Raw genomic sequence first — 25,692 nt, 5'->3', positions numbered from 1 at the left:
ACCAGGCTCTTCTGTCCATGGGATTCTCCAGGCAAGAATATTAAAGTGGGTAGCCATTCCCTTCTCCACAGGATCTTCCTGACCCAGGGATCAAAACTGGGTTTCCCACGTTGCAGGCAGATTCTTTACCAGCTGAGCCACCAGGGAATTGCCAAGCTCTCCAGCAAGACCCAGTAAACATATGGCTATGAATCTCCATCCTGAGTGGTGCAGACGCCCAGGGCCTACCCCTAGGGACATCACCTGTAGTGGTCTCTGGTGATGAGGAAGCACTTGATCCTCATTCAGTGGAAACTTCCCCTTCCATCACAACCCACCGGCTGTGCAGACTTCAGCAGATGATGACCCAGTATGGGAACCTGGTACTTCAGCACCAAGTCTGAGTTCCTGGAACGCTTCCGTGCTGCAGCCCACACTTGGAACTGCTCTCTTTCTGCCTTTTGAGAAGCCATTTGTGACAGGAAGAGAAACCACTTTTTTTTTTTTTACAAAGAAACAAAGTTGGTTATTTATTACTATTATTAAAAACAAACAACCCTCCAAAAATTATTTTGAACTGCTGCCATGGGTCAGTTAAAAAGTCACATGATCTAGAGAACAAGACTTCCCCCAGCAGTGAGCAAACAGAGCAGGTTGCCAGGACACGGAGGGGGAGAAGCAGTTTGCCAAGAGGATAAACAGCAGCATGTCACCCCGGGAACCAGGACAACACGTGAGTCAGGAGTGAGCTGCAAAACGTAAGTGCTGCCTAAGGGTACGCTGGGAGCTACACGCTGGGCGAGGGAGCTCAGACCAGAGACGGACCCCTTGGGGGGAGCATCCTCCCAGAAGATAGGACACAGAGAAGTCACCCATGAGAACGGGGCAAGACCCAGGACCTAAGGCAGTGCAGATAAGGGTCTGGCTTCCCACACAAGTGTGGGGCTGCCAGTGGGTCAAAGAAACCAAATACACAGAGTATCAGGTGGCTGGAGCAGCCTCCTTATAATTAAGGAACTAGCAAACCAGAGCTGGTGAGGACCCAGAAATAAGGAAGATGAGAAAGAGAACAGCAGGTATCTCTGTTAACCTGATGTGTCCCCGGGATACCTCTTTGGAGGGGGAAGGTCTCAGCTCCACCTAGAAGATCATTTCCCGAAGTGGGCTCTCTGAAGCTCATGTTTGGGATTAGCAGATGCAAACTAGGATACAAAGGAAGGATAAATAACAAGGTCCTACATCTAGCATGGGGAGCTATATTCAATATCCCGTGATAAATCATAATGGAAAATAATTATGAAAGAGAATGTATACATATATGTATAATTGAGTCATTCTGCTATACAACAGAAGTTAACACAATATTGTAAATCAATTATTAAAAAAAATTTTTTTTAAAAGAGGGTACTCTTTTAAAATTTTTTTCATGGAGAAAGTTTCATGGCAAAGCACATTTAGGGAAAATTGGGTAAACAGAGACAAAACAGGCATCTATACGGAGAACTCACCAGACCCCGCCCTCTGTCTCCAAGGGGGCATGGAATTCAGCGTTTTAGCAGGTTGGAGGGTGTTATTAAACATAATTATTTTTTTTTCTTGGTTGTGAAATCCAGTTTTCTTGGGAGAGTTTGCTTTGGTCTTCTCTTCCAGTTAATAGTTATATTCTTAAGAGCTGGGACTGAGTCTACAGACAGCAGTTCCCTTTCCTTTGAACCCAGAGCTGCATTTAGAGGTGTTTCCTAAGGCATGATGCTGCTCACGGGCCTGGGGGAGCTGAGTGCAGAGCTTGATGGAGGTGTTCAGAGATTCAGATCCTTTCGGGGCTCTGGCCTATTAGAAGGGTGGGGGATCCACTTTGTCAGGCCTGGAAGAGGAGGCCACCCGCCACCCTGGGCCTGGGGCTCCCCGCCTCCTCCTGGCTGCTGGTCTGGGCTGTTCCCAGGGGGCAGGCAGATGCACAGTGGTCTTCATCCTGACAGACGTCCGGCACCACCAGAGATTAGCAGGGAATCTGGTGTTTCCCTTTTCTTTAGAATGGTCAGTTGGGTTGGGTATTTTCCATGGCAACTGAGAACAGGCTGAGGAGGTGTGGAGAGTGGGAGCCGAGGCAGAACACAGGGATATCTGCTTTATGATGACTCCAAATGAGCTCTGGGGTCCTTGCTGCCACCCTGGACCATGAGCACTACCCCTGAGAAGAGTGTGGTGGTGGGAAGGAGGCCTCAAAGTGAGTCCTGAATGGCCTCCCCCAGCACTTGATTTGCAGGAGCCTAGAGAAAACCATAGGAGAAGGCAATGGCACCCCACTCCAGTACTCTTGCCTGAAAAATCCCATGGACAGAGGAGCCTGGTGGGCTGCAGTCCATGGGGTCGCTAAGAGTCAGACACGACTGAGCGACTTCACTTTCACTTTTCATTTTCATGCATTGGAGAAGGAAATGGCAACCCACTCCAGTGTTCTTGCTTGGAGAATCTCAGGGACGGGGGAGCCTGGTGGCCTGCTGTCTATGGGGTCACATAGAGTCAGACACGACTGAAGCGACTTAGCAGCAGCAGCAGCAACAGCAGAGAAAACCATCTTGTTCTGGGAGCCACCCTTCGGTTTGCATTACTCATTGCCGTACCTAATCATTCGGCCTGATTCAGATCCAGTCTGTGACTTAAGGAACCTACAACCCACCGGGATTTACAAGACTTTATAAGTTAATATTTCTATATGACAGAGCTGTGAGTACTGCGTGATGACGTATGCCAAGCAGGTGACATCCTGCTGGAGCTGGGGGCTGGGGGAGACTTCATCCACTCTGCTCAGCATCACCCCTGGTACCGAACTCAGGTCTGGGCAGAGAGCAAACTTGGAGCCTGATGACTGTCTGCTTGTTTCTTTTAACTTTTTATTTTATATTGGAGTATAGCAGGGCCTCCAATTAACAGGGTTTCCCAGGTGGCTCAGTGGTAAAGAATCCACCTGCCAATGCAGAAGCTGTAAGAGACGTGGGTTTGATCCCTGGGTCAGGAAGGTCCCCTGGAGGAGGAAATGGCAACCCACTCCATTCTTCTTGCCTGGATAATCCCATGGACAGAGGAGCCTGGCAGGGTACAGTCCATGGGGTCACAAAGAGCTGGACATGACTGAAGTGACTGAGCATGCACGCACACAGGCACAGACAATTAACAATGTTATGACAGTCTCAGGTGGGCAGCAAAGGGACTCAGTCATACATATACATGCAACCATTCTCCCCTAAACTCCCGTCCCATCCAAGCTGCCACATAACATTGAGTAGAGTAGGTCCTTGTTAGTTATCTGTTTTAAATATAGCAGTGTGAACATGTCAATCCCAAACTCCCTAACCATCCCTTCCCCCATACTCCCTACGTGGCAACCATAAATTTATTCTCTAAGTCTGTGAGTCTGTATCTGTTTTGTAAATAAGTTCATTTGTATCATTTCATTTAAAGTGAAAAGGAAAAAGGAAAGAAGAAAATGACTATTGGAAAAGTGTCATTTAATTACAATCTAAATGATGCTCCAATGGACCAGACAAAACAAACAACACTCCAAATGTTCTTCCCAAATAGTAAGTCCCACCAGGATTGCCCTGTCAGTCCAGTTTTATGGAGAATCAAATGCCTTTACAAAGAGAGGGTGTCATGTCAGGAGCAACTCACACATTTTATGAACGGTGACCTTGTCAGGGAACTGGAGATTGGGGCCTCCTGCCCCAGACAGCCAGAGTTGCAGGAGACCCTCAGGATATCCCATGGAGGCTCAGAGGGGTTTGTCCCTTATTTGGTTGCTCCAACCTCAGCAAGCTACTCCCCAGGCCAATCCTACTATTTGATCCTCCAGACTGTGTCATACAAAACCCTCCAGCTACTACTGGGCTCAAGGTAACTGGGCCATAAGGTACGATCTATTCTCAACTCAGCAAGCAGCTCTCGGGGAAAAGGCTGAAAAAGGGAGCAGAAGGTTCATATATCTTCATAGGGAGACAGAAGTCAAGGAGCTGAGTTGAAGTTCCTCATGCCTCAGCCAAAGAGAAAGGCAGATTCCTTCCAAATGCTGAGCTTCTAGATGAGGAACGAGCTCAAGGTAACGAGAAAGGACCAGTTTGGCCATCTGATGGGTACAGGTTGTAACTGTGCAAACACTACATTGAATTGCGTAGATTAAATGTAATTTATAGAAAGTGTGGGATGACCCCCACCACCCTCCACCATGCAGTCTGCTCAGTTCTGGAGTATTCCAGGTGCTGAACAAATATGTCTGACTAGCTTCATGTCTTCCCTCTCAGTTTAGCTAGAAATACTATTTGCCTATGTGTTTTCATGAGCAGGTTTGGGACCCTCTGTCCTGCTTTGAGAATCAGCTCTGTCTTATCCCAGGAAGTCAGGTCTGTGCTGGTGAAGAGTTTGGACTTGAGTGACCTGCAAGAAATTCAAATACACTGTCGTGATGTGGCTCTTAGAGCAGCCATAGACGGATGTGCTGTAGAGACACTGCTCACGGGCCTGTCCGGCTCTGGAGACTGAGTACAAACTGGGGCACCCGCTTCTTGAGGGTTTGCCTCCTCTGGGGCAGCGAGTGGTTATCTGGCCGTCGGCCTAGCCAGGAGGAGTCCTTTCGCAGTGCTCTTGGCCACACCTTCTCCCACGGGGTCTACAGATCTGTCACCTTGGCTCTGAGTCAGGAGGGGACTCACCTCCCAGAGGAAGTCTGGGGAGAGGAGAAAACAAGTAGAGGACCGAGGGGGTCACTTCAGGCCAGGCAAGGAGAGGCTGGCAGGGAAATTCACTGCTGGAGTTACCCAGAAAGAGAGCCACACAGATAAAACTGAAAGATGATAAGTTAGAGAGAAACCAGAGCTGCCGGGAAGGCTAAGTATTCCCCCGGTGGAAGCAGAACTCTCTGGAAGCCTGCCATGTGGGCCGACCTCACCCCGGAGCCCTGAACCAGAGCAAACACAAAGCTTATCGCTGGAGGCTGGGAGGGCTGTAAACACCCAGCAGGGAGCCTGGACACACGGATGACGTTACCTCGCCTAGGAAGGGAGACTTCTGAGGAGCAGGTGTCACTTATCAGGTCTTAGGTCAAACATTAAAGAAAATGAAAACTAATTTACACTTCACATTCACGAACATGATGCTTCCTGAAGCAGGGGCTTCAAACCCCACAGCCGTTTTGTGACGTCTCTTCCCAAGAAAACTTGGAACCTGCATTCAGAGGGATCTTGCCTGGAAAATCCCATGGACAGAGGAGCCTGGTGGGCTGCAGTCCATGGGGTCGCTAAGAGTCGGACACGACTGAGCGACTTCACTTTCACTTTTCATTTTCGTGCATTGGAGGAGGAAATGGCAACCCACTCCAGTGTTCTTGCCTGGAGAATCCCAGGGACGGTGGAGCCTTGTGGGCTGCCATCTATAGGGTTGCACAGAGTCGGACATGACTGAAGCGACTTAGCAGCAGCAGCAGTAGCAGAGTGAGCATGCGCAGGGGGCTTCAGAAGCTTTGTCTGCTGGAAACCTAACTTTCTAGCAGGCAAGGGGGTGGGGAGGGGGCATTGTGGGCTGACCTCTGGAACAGCCCCTGTAAGAGGAGCGGGTGAGAAAACCTCCCCCCATTTCCTCATCTGCAGTGGAGGCACTGAGGGTCTGTGTAACCCCCACCCTGCCCCACTGATGGCCTTGGACTCTGCAGAGCTGAGTGAGGCTGTCAGAACTCCTCCCCTGAGGGTCTTCCCTGTTTTGCCATTTGTATCAAAAGCCAGTACTTATTTGCAGGAACAAGGAGACACCTGGGCCAGGCTACTTGGTTGAAAGATCTACAACTTGCAGGCAGATAATGGGGCGCAGAGGAAACATGACTACAGGCCTGGAGCAGGGAGCAATCCAACAGGAGTAAACACACCCATGACCCCTAGGCAGGTGCACCAGAGGTCACATGCGACACTCCGGGCCACCTGCTTAGGCCATTTCCAGTCGAGGGACTGACTTCTGGGGGTTCGAGAGCAGCTCAAGAAGAGAGGGTAGCTGGATTCAGGTGTGGCTGGGTGGCCTCGTGGTGACAGTGAACTCTAAAAAGCTGTAGCTGTGTACTCTGAAGCCCAGTACACAGTTTGGAATGGACTTTCCATTTAACAGGCAAGTAAATGGCACAGAAGTAGAATCTGTTTTTCCAGCTACTCTGATCTGTTAGGCGTCTATGAAAGATACACCACTAGCTATGTTTAGAACCACAAAGAATTAAAACTAGAAGAATCAGCTTATAGAGTTTGAATTTTAATCCTCTTCATAGTGATCTACCAATATATTAGCTTGTAAAATGTTGTTTATATCACACATGTATACAGGGTTCTTCCTAAAAATTAACACTATTGAGTGCCAAGAGCACAACATGGTACATTCAGTAAAATTCTGGAATTAATAATATGTTGATCCAATCACCTGATGGGTCACCCTAAATTTATATGCTGACCATTTAAGTGTTTAGATTGCTTCCACTGACCTTCTGGACATGGGAAAACTGTTGGTGCAGTACTTAAAAATATCACACACTATGTTTCATCATTTGCTTTAAGAATTTCGTGGCCCTGGGCAGTCCATGTGCATTTACTTTCCTCCACTGTTTACTAGGCTTCAGCCTTGTGCTAGGTCCTAACTGGCCCACCTGCTTTAGAAACTGTCAAAGGGATAATCAGTGTATTTGATCATGTACATTCATTCGAAAAGCAGAGGTATATTATAGTTCTCATAGGGCTATTGACACTCCTTGGAATTCACCCAGTCTCCCTGAGGCCAAGTGCTTTTCCCAGGCAGTTGCTTTTAGGCTATAACTTTAGGTGACTGGGAAAATTCCCTAATCAAAGCACAACCTAAAGATTTTTAAAACATGAATTGTTCATAGTCATTAATCAACTTGTAATTGGCCCATGAAAGTTCAATGCAATTTGCAAACTCCAGGAAGTGGGATTTCTAAAAAAGGGAAAATGAGAAGGCAAGGCTTATAAGTTCATTTGTATACAACAGGAACCCTAAAAGAACTTAAGATTTGGAAAAAAATCCTTCAACACCTAACAGAAGATGGATAGAAAGGGGCTAAAGATGGCTGATTAGAATTGATGGTATAACAGACATGTAGGAAGCAAAATTAACTCTCTTGTGCTTTCCTTTTTTTATATGAGGCCAGTTGTCTTCCCTTAGAGAAGACTGGGGAAATGCTACTAAAGTGTAACCAAAGCTTGAGTTTAGAAAAGACACGATAAAAGACTGCCTGGCTAGACAATTAAAAAAAAAAAAAAAAAAAACAAAGAAAGAAAGAAAAATTCAAATCTACAGGAAAGTTAAACCTCAGTGTGGCAGAAGCAATCTCAAATCACTGCTGGTAACCTTGGACAAATTATAAGGAGTGATACTGGATTGATATTCAAAAGATGACTAAATTGGATCCCTCTCTAAGATCAATTACCTTGTTATTAGTACAGAGCAAACATTGAGAATCAACTATTGATCTCAGGAATTAAAAATAGCAAATAAAAAACAGCATAATCAGCTAGAACTTTCCCACTGTCCCAACTGCATTATAAAATCAGCAAAAATGGGAAATGATATAGACAAAAAAATGTTTTGATTTTAGCAGGGCCTCTGACATAATTTTTCATGATATTTTTGTAGATGAAATGGTGAATCACCATGTGGTGGATTTTGGCAGGCCATAAGACTCTCGAGTTTAGCACTGTCCTAGACAAGATATTTTTCAGTGTATCAGATGAAGGCACATTTACCACATTTTAAAATAACACGGAAAGTAATGGCAGTATTTACTGACAGAATCTAGAATCTACATTATCCCAACCAGCTTAATAATAAAATTCATAAGAGAAATAAATAGAAATCCCCATAGTTAGGTTCAAGGAAATCAAGCTTACAGGATAGCAGTTCATATAGAAAACAGATGATGGTTGTATCTGACCACACATGGCACAAGCAGAGTGTAACCTCACTGCCCACACCATGTACGTGGTCCCCATGTGCCAAAGGGGTGCAGTGCTCCTGCTCTCAGCATGAATCTGTGCCCCATGTTGGGCACTTGCCCTTGGTAGGAAAGATGCTGGCAGAGTAGGTGGCAGTCAGGAGAGGACCATGACAATAGGGAGGTTTTGCTTCTGGGCATGAGAACTGTCAGTGTTTGAAAGCTTGTCAAAAGGAATCAGGCCATCTGCCAGGAATGAGTGGGAGGCTTGACCATGGTCTCTTAAATTCCTTCCAACCTTAAGAGGCTCTGTTTCTAGAGTTGCAGAGATCAGGGCACTGCACTCCTCACTTAACTGAAAGAAAACATATTACTGAGTACAGTTGAAATGCTATGACGCTATTTTTTCTTTATGAATTTTCTGAATCTCTGTTATACTAATGATCTTCCCAGACTGAAACTCAAAATAAATTCCATATTGCCATCAACTTCTCTTAACTCTATCTGGAAACTTATGCATCTGTACCTTAAGATTAATTCTCCAAAATTACAGAGTATTAATAATCTGAGTGGAAATGCATTGTGGGAAGGAAAGAGAGCTCAGCCAAGAGGCAGCTGACCCAACTCTCCCATCCAGCAACAGTGGGAATGCTGATCCTTTAGTACCTTTCCTGAGCCTTAGCATGGTCATTTTGGAAGTTAAACACACACACACATATACATACACAACTGAGATTAACAATGCATAGCTTATAGGGCTGCTGTAAGACTCAAAAGAAGTAAAAAGATGTGACTGTGTTTTGCAGAGTCCATACTATCACACAAATATAATGCTACTAATTGGAAATATTTAAGTGATATCACAGCTGGGAACAAAATCCCTGTGTCTATGTCCAAAGATCCCTAATAAGTTCAAGTCAGTCTCTAAGAGGGAATGACAAAAAAAGGGAAAGAATTCTTTTAAGCAGGATTTAGAAACAGCGCATTCAAGTCTTCCAAAATGAAAACTTAAATATCTAGACAGATAAATCTGCATGACATCGTGTATCTGGAACTTTGGGAAGAGAGGGCCTAGTTTTGAATCCTGGCTTTGCCACTTCCTAACTGTGTGAAAAGAGCATAAAGGCAAACAGAGGATTTATACTTTTATGAAAACAAAAATTTATGTTACCCTTCACATTTCTTGCAGTTAGCAAAAACAGGTACTAATGTAGGTCTTTCATAAAAGCTAAGTGGCATAAAGTGAACTTTTGGAAAGCAGGGGATATGCTTCACTTCATGTTATTTCAGCTTAGGAGGTTTCATAGGAATGCTGTACTTCCATACAGATGAAAAACCTGTGCTATTATAGTATATGGTTGCTTAAAACCATCACATCTCTTAGACCAGTATCAAGGCTCATATATCACCTTATTAGAGAAATAACAGAAGGAATTATTTATGCAAGTTTTTTTCCCACCCTATTCTGGAAAAGCCATCTTGAACATGGGCTGCTGAGTGAATCCCCCATGAAGACGGCTGACTTCAGAACACTTTGGGACATGAGGATGGTACTAACCAATTGGACTCAGGAAATACTAAAATATTCAGGGTGAAGAGAAGGAAAGCATAACATCATTCTGATGTCCTTCTGGTCTCATGGCTGCAGGAATGACTAGATGGTCAAATTCTGTGAAACAACCTCATCCTGGAACAATTATAGGTCCATCTCTTGGACAGCCATGGAGGAAAGACTCTCAGGCTGTTTGAGGCTGTTTCTAACTCAAGTTTACCTGAGTTCAAAGAAGCTTCAAATGTCTCAAGCTAACATTGTGACTTTGATCATTTAAGACCAATATTTATCATGCACAAGAAAAATAACATTTTCTAAAGCACAGACAAAGCATTAAAGCAAAATTAAGTATAGGAAGGGAGTAGAGAAAGATTTGGTCTTGTTTTTGCTTCCATTATTAATAACATAAATGTGAAATATAATCATCTACCTGCCATGAAGACAGGGAACACAGGAAAACTTCAGGCCTGAGATCTAGCTATAACATTATCCCTGTCAATCTGACAGCGATGAACTCAGCAACCGGTAGCTACTAGAATAGTGGCCCAACCTATTTGGCTGGGGAGTTCTAAAGAACAGCAAGGAGAGATAAGAAAGCCTTCATCCGTGATCAATGCAAAGAAATTGAGGAAAACAATAGAATGGGAAAGACTAGAAATCTCTTCAAGAAAATTAGAGATACCATCTTTACCACGTAAAGATGGGCACAGTAAAAGACAGAAATGGTATGGACATAACAGAAGCAGAAGATATTAAGAAGAGGTGGCAAGAATATACAGAAGAACTATACAAAAAAGATCCTCATAACCAAGATAACCACGATGGTGTGAACACCCACTTGGAGCCAGACATCCTGGAATGCGAAGTCAAGTGGGCCTTAGAAAGCATCCCTACGAACAAAGCTAGTGGAGGTGATGGAATTCCAGTTGAGCTATTTCAAATCCCGAAAGATAATGCTGTGAAAGTGCCACACTTAATATGCCAGCAAATTTGGAAAACTCAGCAGTGGCCATAGGACTGGAAAAGGTCAGTTTCATTCCAATCCCAAAGAAAGGCAATGCCAAAGAATGCTCAAACTACTGCACAATGGCACTCATCTCACATGCTAGCAAAGTAATGCTGAAAATTCTCCAAGCCAGGCTTCAACAGTACGTGAACCATAAATTTCCAGATATTCAAGCTGGATTTAGAAAGGGCAGAGGAACCAGAGATCAAATTGCCAACATCCACTGGATCATTGAAAAAGCAAGAGAGTTCCAGAAAAACATCTGCTGCTGCTGCTGCTGCTAAGTCGCTTCAGTCATGTCCGACTCTGTGTGACCCCATAGACGGCACCCCACGCAGCTCCCCCGTCCATGGGATTTTCCAGGCAAGAGTACTGGAGTGGGTTGCCATTGCTTTCTCCAAGAAAAACATCTACTTCTGCTTTTTAAATATGCCAACCTTTGACTATGTCGATCACAACAAACTGTGGAAAATTCTTCAAGAGATGGGAATACCAGACCACCTGACCTGCCTCCTGAGAAATCTGTATGCAAGTCAAGAAGCAACAGTTAGAACTGGACATGGAACAACAGACTGGTTCCATATCGGGAAAGGAGTATGTCAAGGCTATATATTGTCGCCTTGCTTATTTAACTTATATGCATAGTACATCATGAGAAATGCCGGGCTGGATGAAGCACAGGCTGGAATCAAGATTGCCGGGAGAAACAGCAATAACCTCAGATATGCAGATGACACCACCCTTATGGCAGAAAGCGAAGAACTACTAAAGAGCCTCTTGATGAAAGTGAAAGAGGAGAGTGAAAAAGTTGGCTTAAAACTCAACATTCAGAAAACTAAGATCATGGCATCTGGTCCCATCACTTCATGGCAAATAGATGGGGAAACAATGGAAACAGTGAGAGATTTTATTTTGGGGGGCTCCAAAATCACTGCAGATGGAGACTGCAGCTTGCTCCTTGGAAGAAAAGGTATGACCAATCTAGACAGCATATTAAAAAGCAGAGACATTACTTTTCCAACAAAGGTCCGTCTAGTCAAGGCTATGGTTTTTCTAGTAGTTGTGTGTGAATGTGAGAGTTGGACTATAAAGAAAGTTGAGCGCCGAAGAATTGATGTTTTTGAACTGTGGTGTTGGAGAAGACTCTTGAGAGTCCCTTGGACTGCAAGGAGATACAACCAGTTCATCCTAAAGGAAATCAGTCCTGAATATTCATTGGAAGGACTGATGCTGAAGCTGAAACTCTAATACTTTGGCCACCTGATGTGAAGAACTGACTCATTGGAAAAGACCCTGATGCTGGGAAGGATTGAAGGCAGGAGGAGAAGGGGACGACAGAGGATGAGATGGTTGGATGGCATCACCAACACAATGGACATGTGTTTGAGTAGGCTCTGGGAGTTGGTGATGGACAGAGAAGCCTGGCGTGCTGCAGTCCATGGGGTCGCAGAGTCAGACAGGACTGAGTGACTGAACTGAACCTTTTTGGCACCAAGGACTGGTTTCATGGAAGGCAATTTTTCCATGGGCTAGGGGGAAAAGAGGGATGGTTTTGGGGTGGTTTTCATAAGGAGCGTGCACCATAGATCTCTCACATGCACAGTTCATGGTAGGGTTTGCACTCCTACGAGAATCTAATGCAGCCACGGATCTGACACAAGGTAGGACTCTGGTGGTAACGTGAGTTATGGAGCAGCTGTAAATACAGATGAAGCTTTGTTTGCTCACCTCCTGCTGTGCAGCCTGATTCCTAACAGGCCACAGACCAGTACCAGTTTGTGGCCTGGTGGTTGGGGACCTCTGTACTAGAACATATCATGTGCTTTTGAATCTGTTTTTGGGTCTGTCTACAAGTCCATGAACCTTACACGGTGAGGGAGAAGAGAGAGTTCCAACCCTGTTAGGACACCTCATTTTCCTCTTCTCAGCAAATGTTTGTTGAATGGGTGGATGTATTAATTTGTTTAGCCTTGGGTCCTTGGAATTCCAAGCTTCTCTTGTTAGTTTTTGATTCACTGACCAAATTAACAGAAATGTTAGTTAGATGAATTTCATTGCTAGGCCCATGGAATATGACAAAGACATGTGTAAACAAACTAAAGATGACTTTTAGCATGCTGAATTAACTTTAAAAATGCTGGGTGTCATGTCACTGTATAACCCACTGGGTAACTGGGTGTCAGGTCACTGGAAGAGTTAATATTAGTGGTTCAGGGCAAAGCAAACAGAACTGAACTTTGCACTAATTCCAGAATTCTAACCTCTCACAGAGGTTAACCTGTGTTAAACAAACATACTTAGAATACAATTTCACATAAGAAAAGCTTTAAAAACTTACAACCTAACTATATTAAGTTTGATTCAATTTACATTTATCTATTTAACTACTCTCTATTAAGTACTATCTAGTTAAGTGTCAATTAATTTGTTCAGAGATGTATCCAATAGTTTTTTCTTACAGTAAGTGAATTGCAAATATGTAATCTGGTATATTTATGGGTATAAATAAATATGTGATCTTCCTAGTTAGGACATAAAATAAAATTAAGTTTTAGGCAATTAAAATATGATTTATTTAAGACAGAACTATAATACAATATAAAATACAATAACTTCCAACAGAAATATAACACAAGTTGCAAATGCAAACCCCATGTGCAATTTTGTGAGTAGCTACAAAAAGAAACAGGTAAAAGTAACTTTAATAATATATTTTATTTATCCCAACATATATCCCAAATATTAGTTTCAACATGTGATCAAGAATTAAAAACTATTATGATTTATTTTACCCTTTTTGGGTTCTCGAGCCCCAGTGCGTGTTTGATACCCACAGCACACCTCCACTGGGACTGCCACGGTCTGAGTACTCTATGGGCACAAGTGGCTCATGGCTGTTGTGTCATACAGCACAGCTTCAGGCTAATTTCATAGCCATATCATAAAATAGGGCTATAGCGTGATTATTTTATTTATAGAAGGAAGGTGGAAAGGATACTTGTGAAGTCCCTGGGAGGTGAATCACTGCTAATTTAGTACATTAATCATTAGAAGATAAAAGATACTACCACTGACAATACGAACATTGTTAGTATATAGTTAGTAATACTAACAATACTATCACTGTTCTATTATTAGAACAATAATAGAGATGAAAATTCTCCTGGAAATCCAGACTATGTATTCTCAATATTCTTCTTAAAATTATATGAATACATTTCAATTCTTCATTTATGTGCCCTAAAATAGTCTTCTTTGTAAGTATACTCTGCTGTTTGGAGTATGGGAGTCAACTGGACAATCTATATGCTTTAACCAACTTTTTTGCATTTAAAGGCATTTCCTAAGTCTCTGTATAGCTTTCTCTAGCAAATTCCTGCTACCACAAACCACTGGTTGGTATAGACCATCTTATGGTTCAAAAACGGCAAACATCAAGATGTCTATGTAGCATACTACATGAGGCTACAAAAACACATCCAGCCCCAGTGAGAAACACAAAGATTATGACTCAGCTAACTTCAAAAGTTTGACCCTATTTTGTAAATTGATTTTGCATACGATCTTGTTTATTTCAGTCATCCCCTCCTTCTACCCAAAGACTAAAGTGGAGAAAGAAGAGCAGTGATGGACACGGAAAAGTGGTAGATGAACCACAAGTTTCCAAGGAGGCCAAAGCATGTCTATGGTGGAAGGGGTGGGCAGGCCAGTGGGGGAGGTGCTGTGAGAAGTGTGTGTGCTCAGTCACTCAGGTGTACAACTCTGCGACCCCATGGACTATAGCCTGCCAGGCTCCTCTGTCATGGGATTATCCAGGCAAGAATACTAAGGTTGGTTGCATTGTACTACTCCAGGGGATCTTCTCAACCCAGGGATCAAACCCGCATCTCTTGTATCTCTCCCATTGGCAGGAGAATTCTTTAATACTGTGACACCTGGGAAGCTGCCTGGAAATGGATATACTGGTAGAATCTCTGGTGATACTGTGGAGCCGAGAAAAGGATACCAGAAACAAGGAGGTCAAGGAAGTAGGAAGCAGGTAAGGTTTCTGTCATCCACAGGGAGGTTAAAGCTGCTCACAGGATGGTGGGGAAGGGTGGAAGGGATGTCTGCAAGCCCAGATTCTCACTGCTCACTGACATCTGCCCTCTTCATGCACGTTTCTTAAACAAAGGGCTGATTTATTTCTTCTCTTGTGAGAGATCATGGTACTGATATCCATTATTTCCCTTGCTTAGGAAACTCACAAGAATTTACACGCCTATCACGTGGAGGCACTAAATACTTAGTGCTCCCATCAGATGGTAAGTTTATGTTGAGAAAAACTGGGGTCTCTGCCTGAATTCCAGGTAACTGTTACTTTCATTCATTCATTCATTCATTCACTCATCAAACAATTCTTGAGCACTGTGTCGGGCACAGTATGGTGGGGTTTTTTCCTCCCTCAGTTCAGTTCAGTCGCTTAGTCATGTCCGACTCTGTGACCCCACGAACTGCAGCATGCCAGGCCTCCCTGTCCATCACCAACTCCCAGAGTTCACTCAAACCCATGTCCATCAAGTTGGTGATGCCATCCAGCCATCTCATCCTCTGTCGTCCCCTTCTCCTCCTGCCCCCAATCCCTCCCAGCATCAGAGTCTTTTCCAATGAGTCAACTCTTCGCATGAAGCAGCCTAAGTACTGGAGTTTCAGCTTCAGCATCATTCCTTCCAAAGAACACCCAGGACTGATCTCTAAAATATCACAAAAAGGGGGAGTCTGTAACAATTAAATGTTAATTTTTCCTTGCCTGACTGAGAATTACGATCTCTAGGGATCTTGCCTCTGTTTACTATTCCTTTGCTTCCTCCCTTCTCCCTATTAAATAATAGGAAGATAAATGTCATGCCGTTTTAAAAGTGGCCAACTCCACTAATGACCTAAAGACAGGTCCCAAGACCCAGGGAGGAGCTACTTCTTGGCAGATGTGAACACACTACATTGCTCCTGTGGTTCTGATCACCAATATTCAGGGTCCTTTACAGCACAGGGACCCCACCAGAAATAGGGATGGCTGGCAAAGTGTGATCATGGTACAAAGAGAAGCTTCATGATTATGGACACACATGGCAGAAGCAACTGGAGTAGAGCATCAAGTCTCAACAAACTTGCTGGCCACTCCTGACCACATTTTTAAGGACTTATGCGTCCAGTCCATTATACTGAAGAGCAGTGAAGATGGTCACTGACTGTCAACCGCTACTGGGCCCCAAAAGGCTACAGTCCCAGAGACTCTAGAGATTACTGTTTTTCTACTATTGTTTTCACAACACACCTACTCTTTTAACTCATTTTACCCTTTGTGTATGTGTGATTGAAAAGTTTTTTTTTTTTTTTTTTTTTTTACTTTGTATTGGAGTATAGTTAATTTGTAAATATCATGTTTCAGGTATACAGCAAAGTGAATCAGTTATACATATACACATGCATATATGTATATGTATAACTTTTTTAGGTTCTTTTCCTGTATAGGCCATTACAGAGTACACAGTAGAGGTCCCTGTGCCATACAGCCCTTTTTAAGGGCTGAATGTTCGTATTCCCCATAATTTGTATGTTGAAGCCCTAATTTTTAGCATGATGATACTGGAGGTGATATTTGAGACCTCTGGGGGAGAATTAGGTTTAGATAAGGTCATGAGGGTGGGGCCCTCATGATAGGACTTCAGTTCAGTTCAGTTCAGTCGCTCAGTCATGTCCGACTCTTTGCGACCCCATGAATCGCAGCACGCCAGGCCTCCCTGTCCATCACCATCTCACGGAGTTCACTCAAACTCACGTCCATCGAGTCGGTGATGCCATCCAGCCATCTCATCCTCTGTCATCCCCTTCTCCTCCTGCCCCCAACCCCTCCCAACATCAGAGTCTTTTCCAATGAGTCAACTCTTCACATGAGGTGGTCAAAGTACTGGAGTTTCAGCTTTAGCATCATTCCTTCCAAAGAAATCCCAGGGCTGATCTTCTTCAGAATGGACCAGCTGGATCTCCTTGCAGTCCAAAGGACTCTCAAGAGTCTTCTCCAACACCACAGCTCAAAAGCTAGTGCCCTTATAAGAAAAGACACAGTGACAAGGCAGCCATCTGCAAGCCATGATGAAAATTCTCACCAGAATCCAACCATGTTGTACCTTAACCTGGGACTTTCAGCCTTCAGAACTGTGAGAAAATGCATTTCTGCTGTTTAAGCCACCCAGTCAATGGAATTCTGTTTTGGCTTCCTGGGTTGATGTATATACACCTCCAACTTTGCTTTAAATTATTTGGTACAATCAGAAAAGCTGACAAGATTGTAGCAATTCTTCCAGTGTTACTTTATGTGCACTTCATTCAGATCTCACTGGATACTCCAGCTCATCAAGGAAGGGACTGGAGGAGAAGAACACACTGGTATGGGGCCACATTCCAGCAGAACACAAAATTCATTTTCTTTTAAAACATAAAGTTGATTGTTTTAAGTAGTATAGCTGTGAATTCTTTCTAAATCTGCTTTCTTCTGGAAATTGAGTTATTTTTTTGTAGAGCACTGACCTCTGTATGTGAGGCTCTGTTCAAAATTTCAGTTAAACTTTCTTATTACATTAAGCTGAAGAATTTCAAATTAAAGAAAATGAGATGGAATAAATGTTTAAAAATATGCATGACCTCCAGGCACATCATCTACTCCAAGTGAAGGGCACAGATGATGGCTGGTTTGTTCCCTCACCATGACCCTCTACAGTTTCTCCAAGTTTCCAAACTGGTTTTAGTCAGGCATGTTTTAAGGCTGCCCCTGTTTGTCAGCTGGTCATGTGAGCACAATGTTCTCAACACACAACAGTTTACCTTCCACATGGCCAAGAGGGAATTGGGGTAGTTAGGGAAAAGAATCAAATTCTAATTTACATCCCAACCTAGCCACAAATACAGAACATGTGGATCTCAAAATTGAAATGGTCTTAAACACCTTTGAAAACACAGGCCCTAGAGTCAGCTTTATTACTGATAATGATAACTATACAATTTTAAATCCATTTTGATTACAGAATATTATTATAAGTAAAATTAACTACATTTTAAAAAGAGTCACAGCTTGGTTCCATCATCACCATTTGTGCTTAGGCAAAGCTGAGTCTATCTGCCTACGGACAGAAAAGCTTTCATGACGGATTAAGGTAACTCCCACCAGCCACTGCTATTCCCTGCTCCTCCTCATGGAAGGAAAAATGAAAACAAAGGCACAGAAACTATGCAATTTAAAGATTATACTTGGTGTCGAGGAAGCTATGCTTCTGGAGGCTGGTCTGAACTGCTGAGAGAAACAGCCTGCATCATAGTTTTAGACAATGAGTTTGAAACTGGTTGAGGAGGCTGAGCGAATAGTGAGAACCCCTCAGGAGTCATCATGTTTTTATCTGACTGGGGCACGCAGCCCCTCTGCACTGACTTTGTCAGTATAGCATTCCACGGAGGTCGGTGTCATCTCCGTTTTACAGCAGAATCAACACCAAGTTGTATAAAGGCCACATACTGAGATTACGATGTTATTTCGTATTACCCGCTCTGATACACTGTCTGAACAGTATTCAGGATTGCTTCTCCATAAAACTTTCAAAATCCTGTTTGTAAGTTGAACCTCACAGTCCTACCTGAGAGAGCCATACCTGTTCTACCCTTATGGGACATTCTGATCACTACTGGGACACCATGGAGGCTAGGGCCAAAGGGATCTTAGAACAGGCGGTAAAGTAGTGCAAAGCAAGAGCAGGTATCAACATGCAATAAACCAAACTTAGAGCAAAAATTTCCTCCAAAGATAAAGGGATAGAGGACAGAATTCATTTCTGTGTAATCTGCTATGAGAGTGAACCTTTTAAACCAAAAAATAGCACATGTAGTAGAAAAAGTCAAATTATACTTGTGCACATGCGTGCCAAGTCACTTCAGTTGTGTCCAAGTCTTTGCGACCTATGAACTATAGCCCACCAGGCTCTTCTGTCCACAGGATTCTCCAGGCAAGAATACTGGAGTGGGTTGCCGTTTCCTCCTCCAGGGAATCTTCCTGACCCAGGGATTGAACCTGGGTCTTCCACATTACAGGCAGATTCTTTACTGATTGAGTCACCAGGAAAGCCCCTTAGGATAAAATATTTGAGATTTCTTCTGCACTGAACAGCACCTTACCCCTCATGTTAGTTCCTCCTGCCACCTCTACAAAGTCCCTCTACCACATAGTCCCAGGTCCAGGGATTAGGAGAAGGACATCATTGGAGGCCATTACCCAAGTCTGCAACACCCACAAAATGAGCTAAACATAACTACAGATCTTTATTTTTTAAATTAAGAACTGAAAGGAATTATATGGAAGAAGAAGCAGACTGACTGGGCAGCTCTGGCTATAGCCTGGAGGTTCTCTCACCAGAATTAAAGCTGTTCTCCAACTGCCCCCTCAATCACTATTTACATGCTATGACTACTGTCTTTGAATAGATTGGACCTTATTATTGGCTAATTTCCTATTTATCTGCCATAATGTCCAGTTCAAGTGAAAAAAAAAAAAAACTCTGCATATGCAAATGAGTTCATACCTAGGCCTCTGGATACACAGCACATATTCATGTGTTATACAGTATAACAGTGCTTCAGAAAACCAGGGACAAATGTGACTGCTTTCTGCTAGTATATGTTTAACAAATGTGTGTTGGAAAGACAGATTGGTAGATGGATGGATGTGTGTGTCGATGGGTGGATGGATGGATGAGTGGGTGGATGCATGGGTGGATGGATGGATGGATGAGTGGGTGAACAGATGGATATGCGGTGGATGGACAGATGAATGGGTAGATGAGTAGGTGGATAGATGGGTGGATGGATGGATGAGTGGGTGGATGCATGGGTGAGTGGATGGATGGAGGCATGGGTGAATGGATGGATATGTGGTAGATGGATAGATGAAAGGGTAGATGAGTGGGTGGGTGGATGGATGGATGGATGACTGGCTGGCTAGTTGGGTGGCTGACTGGCTGGCTGAACGGGTAAGTATGTGAATGGATATGTGAATGGATGGATGGGTGAATGGATAGGACAGAACACATCCAGGAGCCTTTGGAATAAAAGCAAGGCCATCAGTTTCTTTCTGCCCATCAGTTATCTGATTTGCCTTAAAAAAAAAAAATCACTCTGCAAACAAATAGAAGACAATGTAATATGGCCCTGACCTTTAAATAGAAGAGTTCAATCCTTTCTGCTCTTGTCCTGCCTAAACTTCCCACCTCTCAAATAATGCCAAATTCTTGAAATTCACCAATAGATGGGCCTCTGTTATTCACCGCAGACCACAGATGCTCTAGGGTGGAATTGAAGCTGGCAGGTAGATGTCTACACTTTCAAAAGTAGAGCACCTAGGATGGGAAGGTATCAGAAGAAGCCTCATGAATTAGGGCAATGATGATTTACAACTTCATCATCACCCTTCCAGCACAGAGACTTTCCTGCATGTATGCTAAGTCGCTTCAGTCATATCTGACTCTTTGCAACCCTATGGACTGTAGCTCACCAGGCTCCTCTGTCCAGGGGATTCTCTAGGCAAGAATCCCGGAATGGGTTGCCATGCCCTCCTCCAGGAGACCTTCCTGACCCAGGGATCAAACCCACGTCTCCTGCATTGCAGGCAGATTCTTTACCCACTGAGCCACCTGGGAAGCCCAGAGATCTTCCTAGGAGATCCCAAACCTAAAGGTAAGCTATTTTGGCTTGACCTGCATGGCCTTAGCCATTGTGACAAGCTGGGAAGGCTGCACGATGTTAAATGGCTAGTGGAAATGTTCTCAACCTCTTCCTCCATGAAAGTAAGGCACATTCAGTTTAAAAGGGAAGTCTACAATTATAATCATTCTGTGCTTCAAGCAAATATCATGTCATGGAAGGCCAAGAAAATGGATTCTCTGATTTTTTCAGTTGAAGGTCCTTAAAAGACTTCCCTGCATGCTGCACTGTAGAAGTGCACTTGAGGGTGTGTGTTGGGGGGTGTGTGTGTGTGTGTGTGTGTGTGTGCGTGTGTGCGTTGTGTGCAGATGCAGTGTCACTTCTGCACTGGATGACTTATACCTTGGTCGATGGCCTACAATAATTTAATTTTGATTGTAATCCTATGTATGCCCTTTGCTACCACATCCCAGAGCATTTATTAAGGGCCTCTTAAGGGAGATGTTAAGGCTGTCTCTGGTAAGCTGGCATGCATGACATGAATGGGTTCAAAGGTTCAATGGCAGTGAAGATGAAGCCCAGATACAGTGAAGAAAGAGTTATAAGAGGGCAGAGCTGGGACTTCCAGATGGTTTCAAATCCCAAGATAAGATGAAAATTCCCAAACTAGTGCTATCAGACAGTAAAAGATAAACATGGCCCAAAAGATGAACGAAAGGAAGATAAGACACATAGGTTTAGAAATCTGTGACCATGTCCACAGAGAGCTGCTACAGAGCAAGAACATGACCACTTGGCTCAGCAATGTGACAAGTTTTGTTTGTTTGTTAAGATAACCACCAACGTTAGCAAAAGTACAAGCAAACGGCACACTTTCAGAGGCGGGGGAGTGATAATGGCATACACAGCCCTTTGGGAAAATGAATTTAGCAGTAAGTAACAAGAACCTTTAAACGGTTTAAAAGTTTTGGCTCAGGGATTCTACTTCTAGGAATCTATCTAAGGAAATAATCAGAAAAGCAAGGATTTATTTACAAGGATATTTGAACTTATCCTGGAAAAAACAGAATGGAATTAACCAGAGTGAAATGGCTGAGACAATTACGACAAATCCACACAGTAAAATCTGATGCTGGCTTTGAAACAATTCAGAGAATATTATGCAAAATTATCATAATGTCAGATAAAAAAGCAAGATATACAACTGTGTGTGTGTGTGTGTATACATATACATGATCCTAATTTCATACTGAAAATAACATAGAAGTGCAAGATTGGAGGCTAATACAGCAAAATGTTACATATTTACTTATTTTTTATAATTATTACTTTTTACCATACTTCTTTTTATTGTAGTATAATATCTTTACAATGCTGTGTTAGTTTCTGCTGTACAACAACATGAATCAACCATAATATCCCCTCCCTTTTGAGCCTGTCCCTCACCTGCCCCCATCCCACCTCTCCAGGCTATCACAGAGCACCAAGCTGAGCTATACAGCAGTTTCCCACTAGCTACCTATTTTCCACGTGGTAGTGTGTATATGTCAAAGCTACTCTCTCAACTCATAAAATGGTAACATGTAATGAGATCTTTGGAGGAATCGGATTATGATTATGCGGTATTTCTATTTTCTTCTTCAAAGTTTCTCAGTTTTTTCAAACTTTTTGTGCCTGAATGTGTGTGGTACATTTAAAGTCAGACTTGCATCACAGAGCAGAGCACTGTAGGAATGAAGCAGAAGCAATAGAAGTTTTCTGTGGTCTGTGGGTAGCATCTCCCCCACTCCCTGTGAGGCCCTCTGGATTCATGTTACAAGTGGATTCTTTCCCTAATTCCAACATGAAGGAGGAAGAGGGAAGAGGAGGAGGTGGGGAGGGGAAGAGGGAAGGAAAAGAGGATAAGATGGAAACTCTTCAGAGCAAAATCTTTCAACCTTGGCACACAATGGAATTACCTGGGCACTTTTAAAACATCCTCATGTCTGGGTTCTACCCCAGACTCCCAGAAAAATCACAGCCTCTGGGATGAGGGCCCTGGTGCAGGTATTTCAAAACATGCCTCAGAATTCTCAGGTCTAGCAAGGTCTGAGACCCCATATATATAGAGGAGTGTTCTCAAATGTTAGTGTACATTCAAATCACCCAGAAGTCTGGTTAAAATGCAGATTGCTGGGCTTCATCTCCAGAGTTTCTAACTGACAAGTCTGGGGTGGGGGCGCTGAGAATCTTCATTTCTGACAGGTTCCCAGGGGATGATGCTATAAAGTTAAGGACCACACTTCCAGAACCACAGATAATAGAGCAAGAATTTCTTGTATTTGCCCCAGGGACCTTGAGTCCCATCCACAGCAGGTTCTCAAATTTTAATGACAAACCAGATTATTATTTCTTGCCTAAAACACTAACTGGCAGGGTTTCCCTCCCCCCCCCCCCCCACCCCCCGCAAAGAAGGTAAAGTTCTGGAAAATCAAGACAAAGAAAGGAAATGCCCACTGACTAAGCAGCTGCAGGGAACTGGGCATGGACTGGACCCTTCACATCCTCTAGAACTCATTCCATCCTCCTGGAGGGAGGCATGGCCATCTCTATCAGGAAAGTGTGAAACTGTTAGTCACTCAGTTGCGTCCAACTCTTTGTGACCCCACAGACTGTAGCCCACCAGGCTCCTCTGTCCATGGGATTCTCCAGGAAAGAATACTGGAGTGGGTAGCCTTTCCCTTCTCCAGGGGATCTTCCCAACCCAGGGATCGAACCCAGGTCTCCAGCATTGCAGGTGGATTCTTTACCAGTTGAGCCACAAGGGAAGCCCAAGAATGCTGGAGTGGGTAGCCTACCCCTTCTGCAGCGCATCTTCCCGACTCAGGAATCAAACTGGGGTCTCCTGTATTGCAGGCAGATTCTTTACCAACTGAGCTATCAGGAAAGCCCAAACCTGGGTCTCCCATACTTTGGGCTGATTCTTTACCATCTGAGCCACTGGGGAAGCTGGTGGAAGTTTCCCTGGTAGCTCAGCCAGTAAAGAATCTTTATCATAGGAAAATGAAAACTGAGATCCCAGGGAACAGGGTCATTTGCCAGGGACAGGCAGCTAGTGAGGGATGGGGCCGAGAAGCCATCAGGGTTGTCAGATGCCCAAGTCCTGGCTTCTCTCCCCCTGAGAAGAGACACATTTTACTAAGATAAAACCTCTCCTGTAAACAAATATCATGCTGCCTGAAAAGACATGACCTACATAACACGAGGAAAGTGCAGGAGCAAACATATGAGTTTATCACACTGTTTTTTTTTTTTTTTTACAGTTATTAGTACAATGAAGAAGCAATGCATTCAGTGTAAGAAAACATCTTCTCAGCCTGCCTTTAGCACAAATTCAAACATACTTTCAATGTGTACATCTGTGAAGAATGAGCCCATCAAAATCCACTGAAGTTTGGAGGACGCTGGACACTGATGTTAAAGAGGATTACACTAAAGCAGACATCCTGAGTCGTCAGTAAAAGCAAAGCAGGAAACTACAGAAAGCATTTGTAAAAATGTGAGATTTGTCTACTTTGATTTCAGGACTTAACTGTATTCACAGCCTCCCCCTGCAAGGCATAGCCGGGTTTACCCACATCTTCGGTCCTGCCCTAGATTCCACTTGCTGGGGAGCTCCTTATTTCCTGTGAGTGTGAGGACTGCTGTGTTCCAATTGTTTGGAATGATTAGACTGAAGAAAACTCTTATTTTCCCACCTCTTGGGCACTTTCTCTTCTAAAGTGAAAACTTTGTGTTTGCTGTTATGCAAATTAAAAAAAGGTTGGAAGGCAGCCCATTATGGGCTACACAGAAGTTATCTGAGGTATTTTCTAAAAACAAAGCAGAATATTCTAGAAAAAACACAGAATGACCCACTCAGCCCTATACTATCTGAGAAAATATACTTAGCTATCAATGTTCAAATAATATAGATGCCACTCCTCAAACTGCTTCTTTGAAACCCCCATGAAACCTGACATCCCAGGTACCTCCAGATCCAAGCTTTCATTTTACAAAAGAATGATCTCAGGACCCAAATGCTGCTAAGATTCACAGGCTCTATTGTGCTATAGAATGCACCCAATGCTGATTCAAAACAACCATCTCATCTGGTACTAAGACAGTCCATTTTTCTCTTCTTGCTGTGGTTACAGTTAATCTCTTTGCCCGGCTCCAAACACATGTGCAAACATCTCCAGCAAGCTGATGATGGCATCAGAGAAAATGCTATATATCTACCAGTCTTGCCTTCTGCCTTTAAGCTTGGATTACTGCTGGCAGCTTTCTCCTCAAATCTGCATTCCACACCAATCCTAATTAATCATATTACTAAATAATAATTAATTGGATAAAACTATAATGCCAGCTCTGGCTTCTCTTGGAGGAATGCCTAAACAATCCAGCACAACCTCAAACCTCTTGTGGTACATAATGTGGCTTGGAATCATCGATCTGAAACGTTTGGTTCTAATTCAAATACTACCTGGGTCTGAAAATGACTGTAAGAGGCAGGGCCAGTTGTCTATCCCAATATTTGATCTACCTTTATCTTGAGTCCTGTGCTGTGTGCTGTCTGTGCTAAGTCACTTCAGTCATGTCCAACTCTTTGAGACCCTATGGACCATCGCCCTCCACGCTCCTCCGTCCATGGGATTCTCCCGGCAAGAATACTACAATGGGTTGCCAAGTCCTTCTCTAGGGGACCTTCCTGAACCAGGTATCAAACCCAAGTGTCTTACATCTTATGCATTGGCAGGTGAGTTCTTTATCACCTTGAGTCCTAGAATTATCAACTTTCAGCTGAGAGTCAGGTGACTTGCTATAAAGACTACATTTCCCAGCCTTTCTGTGGCAATATAACTACCTAGCTATAGCCATGTAACTTCATCTTGGTGAAAGTGATTTGAGCAGAAGTACTGGGTGAAACATTCAAGGGATGTCTTTCATGAAAAAGCACATGCCCTCCTTTCTTCTTGCAGATGGAATGAAGATGTGATGGCTGAAGCACGTGCAGCCACATTGGACCATGAGGTGAAAATCACATACTTAGGATGGCAGGGTGACATCACAAAAGATGGCAAAGTCCTTGATACTATAGAGGTGCCACAGCAGCATGGGCGCCTACACAAGGTAGAAACAAATTCCTATTTTCTTTCAGCCATTATTATCTTGGGTTTTCTGTCACAAGTGGCCAAAACTAATCCTAACAAACATGCAGTAATGAAAATATCTTCAAACCTCCAAATGATCAAGGGTCAGCTTGGGATAGAGTCATAGAGATCAGGGGCAGGAAGTGAATCCTGTAGGACCATTTCATAAGCTTGCTGAGTTCCTGGATACTTATGGAGACTGGGGCTGAGTATAAGTGACTAGAGAATGTCCTGAGGCCATAGGACATTGACATAATGTGCTGGCTGGAGTTGGGAGCACTTCCAGAGCCTA

The 25,692-nt window shown here is 43.5% G+C and overlaps 1 protein-coding gene and 1 long non-coding RNA gene across 6 annotated transcripts in view; one reads left to right on the top strand and one right to left on the bottom strand.

Annotated features, from left to right (window-relative positions):
- The window catches only part of DAPK1 (death associated protein kinase 1), a 212,320-nt gene that overhangs the window by 108,666 nt on the left and 77,962 nt on the right, over positions 1–25,692 (bottom strand). The gene's annotated exons all lie outside the window — the stretch shown is intronic.
- Positions 578–24,063, top strand: LOC113897418. The gene is made up of 3 exons (XR_003512346.1): positions 578–737; positions 14,421–14,548; positions 23,532–24,063. It is a non-coding gene; the product is annotated as an uncharacterized LOC113897418 (long non-coding RNA).

Source organism: Bos indicus x Bos taurus, chromosome 8, assembly GCF_003369695.1.
Source record: "Bos indicus x Bos taurus breed Angus x Brahman F1 hybrid chromosome 8, Bos_hybrid_MaternalHap_v2.0, whole genome shotgun sequence".
Lineage (NCBI taxonomy): Eukaryota > Metazoa > Chordata > Mammalia > Artiodactyla > Bovidae > Bos > Bos indicus x Bos taurus.
Note: the sequence above shows the minus strand (reverse complement) of the source record. Positions and strands in the feature narration are given on the sequence as shown.